The 17,373-nt window shown below is 39.5% G+C and overlaps 1 long non-coding RNA gene across 1 annotated transcript; it reads right to left on the minus strand.

The window, feature by feature from the left end:
- Positions 1-6,586: 6,586 nt before the first annotated feature.
- LOC131247305 (uncharacterized) lies at positions 6,587-7,277 on the minus strand. Its single transcript, XR_009171621.1, has 3 exons — positions 7,096-7,277; positions 6,809-7,006; positions 6,587-6,718 (listed from the first exon to the last, which is right to left on the minus strand). It is a non-coding gene; the product is annotated as an uncharacterized LOC131247305 (long non-coding RNA).
- Between the last annotated feature and the right edge of the window lie 10,096 nt (positions 7,278-17,373).

Here is a 17,373-nt window from a genome sequence, read left to right on the forward strand (position 1 = left end):
GAGTTATGCTCGACCCCCGAATTTCAGGGCGTTACAGTTGGACAAATGACAAAAGAAGAGAATCGACCAGTGGAAATCATCTAGAAACAGCGATGCTCAAAGGTCAGCCAATGGCCTACCGAGCCACGTTACTTGTTTTCAACTAGAAGCCCATCACCGGATCTCACCTTAAGCTGAAGCAAGAGTCGGCCCATATGAGGAATCTTCTTGCCAGATCTATGGGAGATAATCTTCAATCCTGAGAATCTAGGGCACCAAGGATCTCGAGATCATACAAGATAAGGATCAATCCCATTTAGGGAAGATCCTGAAGTTTCACGTGATTACACCTCTTCTATAAGTAAGAAATACGTAATGGTGAAAGGTATGCACGCATCCTCACCCCTACCTCCATTAAGACCCAGAATCTTAGTCTGACTTAGGCATCGGAGGGTCCCCTATACAAGCCAGGGTCTTTTTTGTCCTCTCCCTGTGCAGGTATTCCAACATCAGGAGCGGTGAGCTAAAAGTAGCATCAACAACTTCCGTTAGAGTTAATGATCTGCCAACAATTCTTTATCCAAAGGGTGCAAAAATCATACGATGAGCCTTGGAAGTCTTCCAATGTGTGCTCAAAGCACAGTGCCTTATTCTCACTTCCTTCTATGAGCTTGACCCTCATGGAACAGACACCCTAAGTGCAAAAATCCCACTCCCCATCTACCTTGTGGGACACAACATCACATACATATCCCTCCAGCAAACATCCCCAGACGGCAGTGATGGCAGCTACATGGACTACTTCAATTGGGTCGACTCTAAACCGAGATGCTTAGTTCTATACGTGTCTTTGGGAAGCTATTTACCCATCTCCGGTCCACAGATGGATGAATTTTTCTTCGGGTTGTGCTCGAGTGGGGTCCACTTCTTGTGGGTTGCTTGTGGGGATGCTGCACGCCTATAAGAGGCTACGACAATCAATGGTGACATTGGCCTAGTAGTTCCATGGTGTGACCAATTGAGGGTCTTGTGCCATCCTTCCATTGGGAGCTTCTTTACACACCATGGGTGGAATTCTACAATGGAAAGCATCTTCGTGAGTGTGCTAATGCTCACAATTCCACTATTTTAATGCTAAGTGGATAGTAGAAATTTGGAAAGTCGGCATCAGATTGAAAAAAGAAGTCAAAGAGGAGAATGTGGTAAAGTCTGATGAAATTGATCGAAACATGCATAGATTGATGGACTTAGATGGAGACGAGAGTAAAGATCTGAGGAGAAGAGCTAGAGAATTACAAGAGTCGTGCAAGAGAGCGATATCTATGGGCAACTCGTCCACTGCTAGCCTCAATGCCTTTTTTAGAGATATTTTCAGAGGCGGCAATAATTAGGCACATCATTGGCAATTGAATGGTGACGTTTATCTTGAGATTGTTATAAATTTAGAGATTGTGTAATTTCTAAACTTCAACTATTGCACTCTCAGCTTCTATCGGATCATAAATGGTTCAAATTGTTTATTGAACTTTTTCTTTTCATGAGTAATCTTGACCGTTTATTAATTTAAAACTTCATTTGAAAAGATTGAACATGAAAAATTGTTTCACCATGGTCTTCTTAGCTCTTATAGAATCCTTTTAACTACCAAATTAGCCTTTTTATAGATTCACTTGTAAATAGATAGCTTTCTTTTTTCTTACGGCACTGTAAGACTAATTAAACTTAGATTACAATTTTTAATATAGTCATGTTAAACTTTATGTGGCCCATTAGATCATAATTGATACACATAAATTTATTTATTAGATTATATTTAGATTCTTTATGTTTAATTTTTATATATGAACAAGATTGTTTCATGATGATAAGCGTGCGCACAGACAGATATAATATATATATATATATATATATATATATTCAAATGACCATCATGATGATATATGTCCAATATTCATCAATTAAAAGTTAGGTCCAATTGTCACTACGCCAAAATCGTGAATTGTCGATGGACCAAATCTGTCGTAAAACCAAATAAACGACAGATTTTGTCAATTGGTTGGTCTGTCGCTATTTACTGGGTCATTTTTTTTTACAGATAAAATCTGTCATTTCATCTGCAACGGATAAGGTCCGTCGTATAGTAGTGACGGATAAGATCCATCACAAAAAATAAAAAATCCGTCACTAAAAGTCAAAAAAAATCGTCATTAAAAATATTAGCGACGGATAAGGTCCGTCGCTAATACGAGTAGAGCGACGACCTCATCTATCATGTGTGTATGGCATCCAACCCATCCAACGAGTTGGACTAGCCTTCAAGATTTGGGCGTATGGCAACTAGCTCCTAAGTGTTAACATGCCACGTGCGTATGGCAACTAGCTCCTAAGTGTTAACATGCCACGTGCGTATGGCAACTAGCCTTCAAGATTTGTGTATCATCCAACTAGCTCCTAAGTGTTAACATGCCATGTGCGTATGGCATCCAACCCATCCAACGAGTTGGACTAGCCTTCAAGATTTAGGCGTATGGCAACTAGCTCCTAAGTGTTAACATGCCATTTGCGTATGGCAACTAGCCTTTAAGATTTGTGTATCATCCAACTAGCTCCTAAGTGTTAACATGCCATGTGCGTATGGCATCCAACCCATCCAACGAGTTGGACTAGCCTTTAAGAACAAATGGTGCAAAAATCAGGCCAATCCACTAATCAGGCGGGCCACACCTACATTTTTTACTAGATTGGCGGTTATCCATTCTATGGTGTGGCCCACATGATGAGTGGATCAACCTGATTTTAACATGTGTTCTTCATACTGGGACCAACTTGTTGAATGGGTTGGATGCCATATACACATGACAAGTTCACATTTAGTCACTACTTGGATAATAACATTGTCGTCCAATGAGTTGTCAGCAATATTGGGCTATGTGTGAGCTGTCAGTAACTTCTTTGCTCAATTAAGGATGGTACCAAGATTTAAGAAGAGTTCTACTACATAGGAGCATGGTCAAGAGGGCTGCCAGAACTTCACAGAAAAAAAAGCTTTTAAAGTTCCCATACATAACAATTTAAAGTAGTTGTGGAAGTTTTGGAGGTTCTATGACATCATTAAGTGAATCCTTATTCTCTAACGGTTGACTTCTTTAAGCGAATGCCACGCGTTGTTTGAAAAAAATTCAAAGAAATGATTGGACAAGTGAAGTTGTTGCAATTACCTGTAGCAAAGCAAAAGCAGTGCATGCCTTGAGAATAGAAGAAGAATTCTAAAGCATAGCAACAAATCTCCCAATCTCAGCTCCACTGAACAAAGTGGAAAATGGAATAAGGCAAGAGAAAAATGCATAACAAAAAATCATATAACTAATAAGCCAATGGCAATGTGAATGAACAAACTTAAAAAAAAAAAAAAGCATCAACTTGTGTCAGCATAAAAGGTTTTATTCTTTCTTTTTTTCCTGGAAGTTTACTCAAGCTTTACTAAGGAAAGAAAAATGGGAAGGCAAAGATTAGGAATCAACAGCCCTAACAAACAAGACGCTGAAAGAAAATAAAAGATTCATATGAACAACTTGTAAAAAGCTTGAGACACCCTGGCCCATTCAATCACAGCCAATTTGGCCTCCCTGAACACCTTTTTGGGAGGACTAACACAATTGGGGAAGCATCTGTCATTACACTTGGCCCAAATCATGACTAGTTCCACAAGAAGAGTAACCACAAAATTTTGGGAAAGTAAAGTAACCACAGATTTTCAATAGGAACTGAATCCATGCATAATAATGTGAAGGTTTAACTGGTGGTGTTTTTTAGTTCTTCTGTTTTATTGAGTTTGTTACTGGTGGTGAAAAAAAAAAAGGACAAAAGGTGCCACTTTGCACAATTTAATTTTGCTTGGAATTTGGTGCCTTTTTCAGATACATGGGAAGGATGCTTGAATAGTCCATTATCATTCATTAAGGAGGAGATGAAAGGGGCTGATAGTTGGGGTTTCCATAGGGGTGATTATTGGTGCACTTCTAGCCTTATTTGCTATGTTTTGTATAAGGTTTCGTAGGAGGCACACACAAATAGGTAGTACCAGTACTTGGAGGGCTTCAACCATTCCCATGTGTGCCTATGGGTTGAGCCAGATGACCTGAACCGGCCCAAAAGATCCGAGAATATGCATCCGTAGGTAATAACAACTACCCCTTCATTGTGCTCATTCATAGCCGTCCACTATGCACATGGACAATTATGACTAGTTTATGATACCATGGTTTCAATGCTGGCATGCATTTTATGAGGAACCTAAACATATCAAACAGAAATTCCTCATGGGAAGCACACCATCAACAAATTGAAGTAAGAAATTTTCTAAAATTGAAACAAGAGTCTCAAATCTCATTTACCTGTTTCTGAAAGCATAGGACATACGAAATATCTACAACAACGATTTCATCAATTCCTCATTAAATGGAACAAAATTGGGCTTTCCCAGTGTAGTACCAGAACTGCAAGAAATAAATATTTTGCCTCAGTTCACTGATCATATGTTCAAGGTCCAGGAAGCAAAAGCAGAATTAGAAACAAGACCTTAATGATATGGTTGTTATGGGTCTCCCAGTAAGTATAGGTGACAAGTCTCCATCTGCAATTCTTTGAAAATATGGATCCAAATCTGGATGAGTAGCTAATGGTACACCAGAAATATGAAATAGCTTGTTGTTCAGACACAAATTGCATACTAACATTCTCAGTAGTAAGTCACTACTAGACAGTGCTCTGTGGGCCATTCACTTGTACTTTTCTGTCTAGAGATCTAAGGATGCAAGTTATAGACACATATATATATATATATATATAATCAATTAGTTTCTTACTTTAAATGCTACAGAATGTTACACAAAACATAAAATGCAGATATTAAAGCAATGAATAACTTGAAAGAAAAAATAATAATAATCTGATAGTACAATTAATGATCTAACATTTTCCTGTTCCTTGGTTAATGTGCTCTGCTCCATTAATGAAGTCAATGTACAACTGCTGTCTCCAATAAGAACAAGGGGCTGAGAACAGGTGGCTAATAGAAATGGTGTACAACCTGTTTCTGTTAAGGAATCCACCTTTAGTTGAAATGATTGGATAGACCATCAATGTTTGACCACGATCAAATAGAAACAGAGGAAGCAATCCTTGGAATCAAACCTATCTGATCTGCAACAGATGAGATGTCATTGGCCTCCAAATACTCTACTCCTTCCGAATTTTCAGCATCATAACTGTTTGCAGTAAAGCTGTCAAGAATCTGAGTCACGGAATGATAGGTAGTTTCACAGTGAACTCATTAAAGATGTAGTCTAATGAGGAGTTGTAGATGAACAACGCCAATAGAGTTTGGTTAAATTTCATTTTTTCTTTGTTTACTTCAAGTGTAGTCCATTATTACTGGATTTACCTGATTGTCACTTTAAGGGTCAACCATTTTCCAAAACAGGAGTGCTTTCTCAAAAGCAAGGGGTGTTTTGGAAAAGAAAAAATAAGGAGCTATTGGCACGGAAAGCTTTAAGTGAGGGAGATTTTGGTCATGATCTCTTTTTTTAATTTATCTTTCATCACTACCAATAAAGACATGGAATTATAGAAGTTGTCTTGAATTGCCAGAGATGAAATAGAAATGCAAAATTCAAGTTCTACAGTGGCCACCATGTATCCGATAATAGAATATAAAAAAAATTTTAAAAAAATAATTACGAAGTACCTTCAGCTGCTAGTCATTGATTTGTTTAATTAAGAGCATGTGCATCTACGGTCCAAACTACATCTTTCAAGGTAGCCGAATAATTCTAATAGAACTGCATGTTCGAATAGGAAAATAAATTAAAAAATAAAAGAACCATCGGTCAGTTTAATGGTTAGGTTAATCAATTCATGTGCGAGAGGTTATAGGAGCGACCGAGTTTCAAGTTGACTCAATGAGTTCTAGAATAGGAAAATGAATTTTCTAATGCATTACCACAGTAGATTACAGAATCCTCCCAATTTTGGAGCCCCTTTCAATGAACTTCTGGGGTTTCTGAGAAACACTACAACAACCAGGAGTTTTACGGGCGCTCGAAAGAGCCGCTAAAAGTCCCTGAAAGCACCGGCAATTGTAATAGTGGCGCTAACCAAGCGCCGATAAATGGGTATGTCGAGAAAAGTATTGGCGGTGCTAGGTGAGTTTTACCAGCGCTTGTCTGAGTGCCAATAATTGTAGTTTTTCCCGACGCGAATACGCGCCGGTAAAAGTCGCTCCGAGCGCCGGTAAAAGTGGTTTCTGAACACTTTTTCTCATGAAAAAGCGCTGTAAAATTTCTACAAAAGCGCCGCTAAAAGCTTTTGTATAGATTTGAGAGGTCCTAGCATGCCAGTAATTTTTTTTATTATATATAATTCAAATGAAACCTGTATTTTAAAAATATTTGAAACATAAAAATGATGTCATACAAATAAAACTGAATATTAAAAAAATTTTATATTACTAGACAATAAAAACAATATAGTATTTATTACAATACACATCTTCAGTTTGATAAGTTGGCTAAAAAAATATTAATGTTAATTGATAACTAATATCGTAGATTTCCTTCACTTGAGGGTTATCTGGGGGCCTTATGCCATACAAATATCTTTCAATTTGAGTCCGAAGATCTGCTATGCAAATAAACTTCTTCAAAATGTTCTTTGGCATGATGTATGTGTAGCCTGTCTCCTGTAATCAGGAATTACTCACATAAGTTCAGTTTCCAAAACCTTGAAAGTTAAAAAGTGCATACAATGGAAAATAGCCATAATTATTTACCTTAATGTCCTCGGTGTTCACATAAATATGATTGACTCTAAGATATAGATTTGTCATTGAGATTGCTCTCACAAGCCAATCAGTTTTAGAACCAAATGTTGCTTGCTCATAGGGGCTTGTTGTGGTGACAATGAGTTCATCGTCGTGCACAATTGTTGTCCTTGTTGTGACTGCTATAAGTTAGCTTGCTTCTTTTGCCTACACATGAAGATTTGCTAAAGATTATTAGCCAAGTGAAACTAGCAAAGAAGCTTCTTAGCTTGATAGACTTCTATTAAACACATCACCTGCTTCTCAATATCCGTAATCTGTTGCCTCTGTTGTGAAGGTGGAGTTATCTCAGCCCCCAGTATTATATCATGAATTTCAGACTGTGTCAATGCCGAGGTGTTTACATTATTCTTCTTGGCATAATCTGAGAGTATAAGATCTCTCAGAGCAACCTCAACCTGCATTAAAGGAAATATTAGCAACTCTCATATATGAAAAATAAGGTAGCAATCACCAGTTCTACTTCATTTCACACCCTGTAACAACTATTGGCTCTATCAACACATGATAGACAATTGTATACTGCCTCGTTGGGGTTAATTCCAACAGGGAGCTACAAGATTTGAAACGAGTAAATTTTCCTAAGTATGCATGTACACATTAGGGTATATGAGCATTCATGAATGTATGCATCTAACAGTCTACGTGCATCCAATAGCATCTTTTTTAAATGTTCCAACCCTGTAAGGGGTGTGATCAATTTAATAGATAAGAAATACCTAGATGCGGGCCATTCCTGGTAATTTTCAATTAACAACAACAACAACAACAACAACAACAACAATAATAATACTGGCCCAATTCCTTTTATCCGTGAGATACTACCCTGCATGTACTTTGATGCAAGGACACAGGAAAGGAGACGCGAAGAGGACGGCATTAGTAATCTCGAGAGTCAAGATTAATGGCAGAGAGCAGACTTATTTAACTAACAAAGGTATGAATGTGGGTAGCATTTATTTCCTTTAAAAAACATGGATTTCTTTGACGTCAAGAATCGTAAACAGCAAAGGTTACAATATTTAAAACATGGGTGTGATACATTACGCTATAACGATATTTAAAACATGGGGCTCTAGTACCATAAAACTTACAAAGAAAGGTTGAGAGAATAAATACATTCCTAAAGTTGTATACAAATACAAACTACAAAAACAATGACTGCAATACCATTATATACACTAAATGTCTAAACTACCTTCATATAAAATACTACATAAATATAGAACCTTATATTACAAAGAAAACAAGATCAATCTGAGAAAGAGAAAACATAAGAATATGCATGTTTTATTTCTCGAGTATTGTATATGTGCTAAAGATCTAGGAGCAAAAATCAAGTACACCTATGAGTAAAATCCAAAAACTGAAGACAGGAACAAACATAAGATACATAAACCAAACAAATCATCACAATCATCTTAAGCCTCTCTCCCAGCAATTTCGGGTTGCTTTAGATGGATGTCATCAAAGTCTTCTCTTTAGACTGATCAATTCAGTTATTGAAGAATTATGCAATAAAATGCAACTGCATATTTATAGATATTTGTCCTTCTACTAAACCACTCAAAAGGAAGTAGTAAGACCGTTGTCAATATTCCAGTCCACCATCATGTTCCACATTGAAGAAATGCTTCCCAATCATGTTCCACATTGAAGTAGCTTGTAGCTAACAAGGTGCAGATGGTGCCCTAGCTAAAAGCATGTCCCCTTATTTGATACATAGAAGTTCCCTTCATTATCATACCATGCCCAGAAGTTGACCCTATTGATTTTTAACAAGCTGGAAGAAAAAAAAGAAAATATACCATGGTCTGATTCGAGAATGTCATGTAGTGTTAGCATACCTATACGAGTAGTTGGTGATATTGCATGAGAAAGTTAAAAGTTTGAATTGCTCTTATATATAGAATGGTTGGATATTCACCTCAGTATCTTCAGATTCAGCTGCTCCCAGGGTCTTTGGCTGTCCAACTCCATCAGCCTTTCTTCCAACACTAGGTTTAACTGACCCACATTTTTTAGCGACTGACTGAAAAAAAATACACACAAATCCATTAAACTAGACAGTAGATATCATGAGTGCTTTTTTCGACTCAAGAGTAGACCACCATGATGAAGTGCTTGCAGAATTATAATTTGAATTGATTAAAAGGAAAAATGAACTCACTATTGGGTGGACAGGCCTCTTTCCACTAAGCATGCTTGCTGCTGATCTTCTCACAAATGAGCTTTCTGCAGCCTGCAAAGTGATTAACTAAGAGCATCATCAGTTTTAATGCAATTGATATACTACCCAACATAGAGAACACAATTGCTTACTACACTAAGTGCCAGAACGAGAAATTGGAGGCAAACAGAGAATATAGATTCAGGAAATTCTGATTTTAAAAAATTTCCTACTGTAGTTACTGGATGATGAAATGGATGCCAGAAACCAGAAACAAAAAACTAGGTGTTTGAGACAAAATGGGTTCCTTCAACCATACAAATGACTTGAAGGGTTGTAAACCTTTAAGCAAAAGAATGGGAAACATATACCATTATCTGTAACTTACCCTACCAATGTTATAAGCTTCTACAACATGTCCAGAACAGGCCTACCATTCAAATATATGCATGCGCATGTACATATATATACACATACATGAAAAAGCTTATGATTTCAATGATAAAAGAAAGACCTGATAGGGAACTAATCAGGATGATGAAAAATAAGAAAGTATTTGCACGTAGAAGCCTGAAGAAGGAACACTCATAGCAACATAATGTAGCAGTTGCTCTAAAAAATTAGCCAATTCCATGACAAAGATCAACCAAAGAAGACCAATAAATTCAAGCATTGGGTATTACAATAAGAAAATAAATTTTGAAGCTTCCAGTCAGCATCTCACTGCTAGACTTTAGCAAGAGTGAGAAGCAAGACAGCCAATATTCCAAAACATGGTAGGAAGTTAGGGTAATGGTTTCTATTTCAGCTATATTATTTGGGCACTCACATATGTCAATTCTGGATTCAGATAGCATGGATATGTTTTTCTAATTCAACTACACTGGTTCTTATTTACAAAGTACAAGATAACGGTTTTTTACCAAACAAATCATTAGCAATCTGCATCTATGGAACACAACAAGCACCAACATTGTGGTGTTCTTGTGTTCCTTCTCTTCAATCAACGAACGTTCACATTAGGTGGGTAACTGGTTTTAAACTTTTGCCAAACAATGATCACAGGAAATCCTCTCTCAAATCTAGTTGGTGAAACAAGGTGCTTAACACCAACAACATATGGCTTGGACAAGGCTATGATGATGACAGTGTTTGACACAAAACTGGAATTCCTTCTTTGCAAGAGGTTGAACTTAGTTTTCTTCTTCTTTTTAATGCCAACATAATTTTATCAGGAAAACCAAAAACTAAAAAACTACAAAAGGAACTTAGATTGGTTGATAGTGAGTGGCCCTCTTGTTCTTCTCTAGTTGCAAAACAACACCTCTAGCTTGCTAGCTTTTAGCAATATGGGGGCTAGCCCTGTGAATTTGGAGCCCCACCATTGACAAAATTAAGATGAGGTTGTCAAGCCTAAGCACCAGCCTTTGAATAAAGGTATCTTTTGCCTTAAAAAATTCTAGCATTTCCCCCGTTGCATAGAAATCACATAGCATGAACTGTCATGCTCCAAAGAATGTGACCATATGACCCCAAGTCTCCATGGACCAACTCTCTATTTTATGTAATGAAATCTCTATGGAAGAACACTTCCAAATCCAAAACGACTCCACTTTAAAAACTTTCCTATAAGGCATAAGATTTTTTTAAAAAAACATAATGAAATGCCTAAAACCTCGTTTTGAAGCATTTGTGAAACCCTTGTGAAATGTTTATGAAATGCAAGTGAGTTGTTTGTTAAAAGCAAGTGAATCCTTTTCCACCATTCCACTCTATCGACGTTTGAGTTTCAAATGATTTTTTATTTAAATACATGTTAGCAAGTGCCCTGATAGTGCCCAATCTAGTCAGAAAAAAAAAGAAAAAAGAAAAAGGTTTGCATGCTAAAATATAGCATCTGTATGCATAGCAGTTTGTGTATAGTAACCTATTTGCAACTGTGTATGCAACTGTTGAAATCCAGGTTACACATGGTTTTGGTAAGTTTATGGATGTTAGAACTCTTTAATGTAAATATAAATGCATTTAATGAACGACAATTTGCATGTGTGATATGAAGTCCAACCACTATAATGCGACAAGAGCTGCAAAGATATAATTGCTAAATATTTAGGCATAACATTTACAAGAAAGGATGGGATAGTTCATGAGCATGGATTACGCTTGACATTTACCTATATTTTCTCAAAACAGGGGAAGCACATCAATTAAAAGAACTACAATTCATCAAGAGAGAATGTCACATGGAGTTGAATATTAACATGCAACAGGGCAGTTGTGGGCACATGTACTGTAAGTATGCAATACAACCATCCAAAAGGTTGATCCAATCATTGGGTAGGGAGGCACCAAAAATCAGGTTGACCCAATCATCATGAGGACTATGCCATAGATAAGAATCAACAACAACTCGAAAATTCCAATTTCATGTTACTTGGAATCATTGACCTGATACAGATATTCATGGTATCCTCAGGCATTCAGTTTATAGAAATGGTCCCACAATAACGCAGATGTTCATCTCATGGGTCCCAATTTAAATGGACCATGTCCCATACGTCGTGCAGATGGGAAGATCTTAGCCACCAATCTTTGGCATTTTCTCGGTTTAAATGGGGACTGTTGGCATATTTCTTTTCATAGCTGTCTCAGGCCAGCAATCAAAGAGCTTTGGAGCCCTCATCAAAGTTTCATGGGGAAAGGTCTATACAGGGTGGGTCCATTAAATTAATGATCTTGATCACCCAAACATTTGGCCTGCTTGTGCAAAATGACCCATGCATATTATGCAAATTGGATGTTCATACTGCTAAGTGGTTTTCTTTTGGTTACTCTAATAATGGAGTTGTTGGGGTGTACCAAAAGTTTCAAAGGATAACAACTAAGTTCACAAATTGCTTGTTTTACAAGTGGTCAGCTTACGTTGTAGATGGGAAGGTTAAGGTTCTTAATGTTGAGAAAGTCCCTTCCGAATTTAAGGTTTCTGGTGGAGAGGTAATGTTGGGTCAGATTTAACTTGTTTGAATTGCTACCTCTTCTAAATGAGATATATTCTTCCAGTTTAACGAAATAGTGGCGGTATGAGTTCTGCCCTTTTAACAATAGCATCCGTTTTATGTATTTCATTTGATCCACATTCTACTTGACACGCAATACTTCTTATCTTCCATGTTGGGAAATAAATTCTGGCATATGACAGTTTTCTCTTCCTATTCCATTCCCATGTTGCCAACTTGCATTTTCCTTGCCTTTAAGACCCGTTTGGACACATACTTCAAAAAAGCATTTTCCTGCAAAATCGACGCTGAAAACCAATTGTGATGAGGACATCGTGCACATGCACGCCCGCACACCACCACCCCTACGCATGTACGTACGCAGAAGGAGGACCCCACCATCGATCTGGCTCGATGACGACGTCCAGGGAGGGCCTCCTATCTAGAAGACAAGTTTTGGTTCAGAAAAGTGGCCTGATAGTCAAGAAAAGCCCACCATGGGATCTCATGATCGTGGCCCACTCGTCGGATTGGTTTTATATTTTAGCTTTTGCTTATTGTTATTATTTAGAACATTGTGAAGGCTTTAGATTTCCTTGTTTGGTTTTTATTTTAGTTTACTTCATCACCAAGTAATAGGTGTCGCACATGGTGCGAGTTTTTGGGTATAGGGTTCTCCCTATAAATAGGCACCCTTTGTAGTTCTTTTCATTCATTGAAGTTAATAAAAAATTCCTGCTTTATTTTTCTACTCTCTTCGTGAGTTGTGGAAGAATTCAAAAGTGGGTGCGAAGCCCTCCCTTTTCGAAGGGCTAACTACCGTGGTGTGAAGCCACATCGATCCCAATTCACCCCCATCTTCCATCATCTTTTTTTCCATCTTCCCCCACCATCCGTACTTTAAATTTGTCATTTTGTTGCATCAGATTTCTTCATTACAGCAGGTTTTCAGATTTCAGCCCGCAGGCGAGTTGAAACTTCGACGAAGCACCACGCACAAACCGTACATTGGATCGAGCTGAGATTTGAAGGTTTTGGAGTCCATCCCTGGCCGACCAGGGCCAAGGTGGCCTTTTTCTGAATAGTAGGCCCCACACACGTGCGGTCGGAATCACACGTACGTCCGTCTAGGCCATTGTTGCTGTCCACACGTGGGATCATCTTTTGGCTCAGGTTTTTATTCTCTTTTATCCTCTCATAGCCGTTTTTCATGAATCCTAACCCTATATTACATGATCTCTAATTAATTTGTCCCTTTTTATCACCTTAGGATTCCTTGAATTGAAATTAGGGAATCCCTTGGATTAGGGACTGATTTTTATGCATGAGTAGTTGATTTTATTTCCCTTTGACATCGTTTGGCTTATAATTTTATTGGTCCAGTCCTAGCTTGTGTCGGCTTAGACCCGCATAGATTCCCATTTAATTGAATGTTTGGATTTTCATGTGGGATGTGGAATTTGTGTGATTGTTTCTGAATTGGTGTGATCTAAGCCTGAAATCTTGCATATCATATTTAAATTCACGTCCTGCGTCAAATTTGGTATCAGAGCCTAGGGTTCTTGTAGGGAAATTCACAACATATTAAGGTTTAGTTTGTTTGAGTCCTTCATGCATTTAGTCCATCATATATAGCTGAATTTTAGTAATAGTGTGTAGTCTCCTTCATATAGAGTCTCGTAGGGTCATTTAGTTTTTAGACGCATATAGTTGTCATAGCAGGTCCTAAGGTTGAGCAAGTCAGTGTATGCCCACACGTACGGGTCGCGGTTTCAGTTTGCACCCCACACTAAACATGGAGCAACTATAAGAAACAGTGGCCAAGTTAGCCCAGCAAGTTGAGTCCTTGAATAAGCATTTGGAACAACACATAGATAAACGCCTCGAAGATAGAGGCCTCCTTCAGGGCAAACCCCACCACTGGGGAGGATGCCCAATCTCATGCAGTTGGTCAGGAGGTTAGACCAAGGAATGAAGGCAGCCAAGGAGCTGGTCATGGGTGCGTACCTGTGCACCCACCCCGTGAGGGACATCATGATCAATATGACCTAGATGCACAACTACTCAAGGGAGTTAGGGTAGATGCCCCTACTTTTGATGGCCACTTGGACCCTAAAACTTTTTTAGATTGGTTGGCGGATATGGACCACTATTTTGAGTGGTATGATATGTCGGATGCTCGACGAGTCTGATTCGCCAAGATGAAGCTTGTGGGTCAAGCAAAGAGGTTTTGGGCAACGGTTGAGCGAAAAAAGAAAGAGCGAGGGAACTTCCAATAGTCCATTAGGGAGAAATGAAAGAAACGCTGAAAGAGAAGTACCTCCCTTTCTCTTATCGCATGCCGTTGATTGAGGAGTGGCAGTCTCTTCGACAGAGTTCCATGAGTGTTGCTGACTATATTGAGAAATTCGAAGAGTACTCGACCTGCTATGAGGTTGATGAGGACCCTGTACTCGCCCTTACTCATTTTAAAATGGGCCTCTGTCCTTACATTAGGAGAGAATTGCTCGCCAAAGACATAGATACTATCGAACAGTTGTACCAAGTAGTGTTAGATGTCGAGCAATACCTTAATGCATATGTGGGAAGGCGGTTTGACTTTCGCGAATCCGGTACTAAGGCCAACCCCTCTGGGGCTAGACCTAACACGGGATTCCAAAATAAACCTTCCCCTAATGTTCAGCCCAGACCTAAGGATGATAAGGGTAAAGAGATTGTCAGGTCTAGTTCACGTGGAAGTGGGGCCACTAGGTATTTTAGGTGTCAGGGATTTGGTCACTTTGCTCACCAGTGCGGCACGAGAGAGGGCACCAAAGTACTCCTTATTGATGAGCAAGTAGAAGTAGTGCCCCCAGAGAGTGATAGTGAGGAGGAGGAATATGAACCAGTCGGAACCCCTAGTGATGAGGAAGAGGGAGCACAAGAGTCTTTGACCCTAGCAATTGTGTGTTGCGCCCTGGCTCAAGCCAAGAACACTGATGATTGGCGCCGCAGCACGATCTTCTACACTTATGCAAAATGTGGGAAAAAGAGCTGTAAGATGATCGTGGATAGTGGTAGTTGTGCCAACGTGGCATCGACTAGCACTGTGAGTCGTTTAGGCTTGAAGCTGGAAGCCTATCCTCAGCCCTATAGAGTCTCCTGGGTTGATGAAACATCCATTCCAGTCTCGCACCGCTGTCTTGTCCTTATTAAGTTCGGATCTTATAAAGACATAATTTGGTGTGATATTGTTCCTATGGATGTGGGCCATGTCATTCTGGGTAGGCCGTGGCTCTATGACAAGGATGTTACCAAATTTGGTCGCTCAAATGTGTATACATTCTGGTTTGAGGGCAAGAAGGTCAAGCTAAATCCTCTACCACCCAAGAATACAACTGGAAAAGAGTTCACCACATAGAGTGGTGTGAGCGGCCCAAAAGAAGTGAAGGAGTCGAAGTCCAAGTCCAAACCGCTCCATATTTTGAATGCCAAAGACTTTGAGCGAGAGACGGAGGTGGACTCGATGATATACGCCCTTGTGGCTAGGGAGAGTGTACTAGAGACTAGTATAGAGTTACCCACTGAGGTCATTCAGGTAGTACATGAGTTTCATGATATTTTTCCGGATGATTTACCGAATGAGCTTCTCCCTACGAGGGATATACAGCATGCCATTGATTTAATCCCTGAGGCAACACTACCAAACCTCCCACATTACAAAATGAACTGGAAGGAGCACGCTGAGTTGAAGAGGCAGATTGATGAACTCCTAGAGAAGGGTTTCATTCGAGAGAGCATGAGTCCGTGTGCCGTGCCCGCCCTTCTTACACCTAAGAAGGACGGCACATGGAGGATGTGTGTTGATAGTAGGACCATCAACAAAATTACAATCAAGTATCGATTTTCCATACCGCGTCTTGATGACATGCTAGATATGATGGCTAATGCTACTATCTTCTCAAAAATCGACCTCAAAAGTGGGTATCACCAAATCCGTATACGCCTTGGTGATGAGTGGAAGACGGCCTTCAAGATGAAGGATGGGCTATATGAGTGGCTGGTTATGCCTTTTGGGTTAACTAATGCCCCAAGCACTTTCATGCGTGTGACGACCCAAGTGTTGAGACCCTTCATGGGGAAGTTCCTGGTCGTATACTTTAATGATATCTTGATTTATAACATGACTAAGGAACAACACCTCAACCATTTGAGGCAGGTTTGTGGGATCCTTTGGGCTGAGAAGTTGTACGCCAACCTAAAGAAGTGGCGTTCTTGTCTAGTAGTATGATCTTCTTAGGTTTTATTGTGTCAGCTGAGGGCGTATCGGCGGATCCCGAGAAGGTCAAGGCCATCGTTAATTGGCTTGAACCCCGCAATATTCATGAGGTGAGCAGCTTTCATAGCTTAGCCACTTTTTATAGGCGGTTCATTCGAGGCTTCAGTTCCATTGTGGCACCCATCACGGACTGCATAAAAAAGAGAGAGTTTCAATGGATAAAGGCCGCCTCGAAGGCCTTCAAGGAGATAAAGGTCAAGATAATCGAAGCTCCAGTTACGCGACTTCCAAATTTTTCAAAAGCTTTTGAAGTTGCATGTGACGCGTCAGGAGTCGGCATAGGAGGAGTACTTAGCCAGGAAGGGCACCCTGTTGCCTTTTTTAGTGAGAAACTGAATGAGGTGAAGCAAAGATATTCCACCTATGATAAGGAATTCTACATGGTAGTGCAATCACTACGCCAATGGTGACATTACTTGTTACTGCAAGAATTCGTCTTGTTCTCAGATCACGAGGGCTTAAGATACTTGAACTCTCAAAAGAAATTAAGCCCCAGGCACGCTAAGTTGGTTCAATTCCTTCAAGAGTACACTTTTGTGCTTAAGCACAAGGCCGATGTAGAGAATAAGCCTGCCGACGCGTTGAGTCGTCGAGTCGTATTACTCAACTCCATGAACGTTGAAGTTACGGGCCTTGAGCGCATCAAAGAAGAGTATTCTGAGTGTCCAGATTTTGGAGTTGTGTATATGTCTTTATTAGAGAGTCCATCAGGAGCTAACAGTGAGTATTTGATCTTGGACGGATATTTGTTTAGGAGTGACCGCTTGTGCATACCACGCACCTCCCTTCGCGATTTTCTTGTGTGGGAGTTACATTTAGGGGGGGGGGGGTTGCAGGTCATTTCGGTCGTGACCAGACCATTGCCCTAGTGGAGGATAGATTTCATTGGCCAAGCCTCAAGCGAGACGTGGTCAAAATTATAGGGCAATGCCATACTTGTCAACTGGCAAAGCAAAGGAAATAGAATACAAGATTATATACACCTTTGCTAGTCTCATTCATCCCTTGGCAGGACATCAGCATGGACTTC

Source organism: Magnolia sinica, chromosome 5 (assembly GCF_029962835.1).
Source record: "Magnolia sinica isolate HGM2019 chromosome 5, MsV1, whole genome shotgun sequence".
NCBI lineage: Eukaryota > Viridiplantae > Streptophyta > Magnoliopsida > Magnoliales > Magnoliaceae > Magnolia > Magnolia sinica.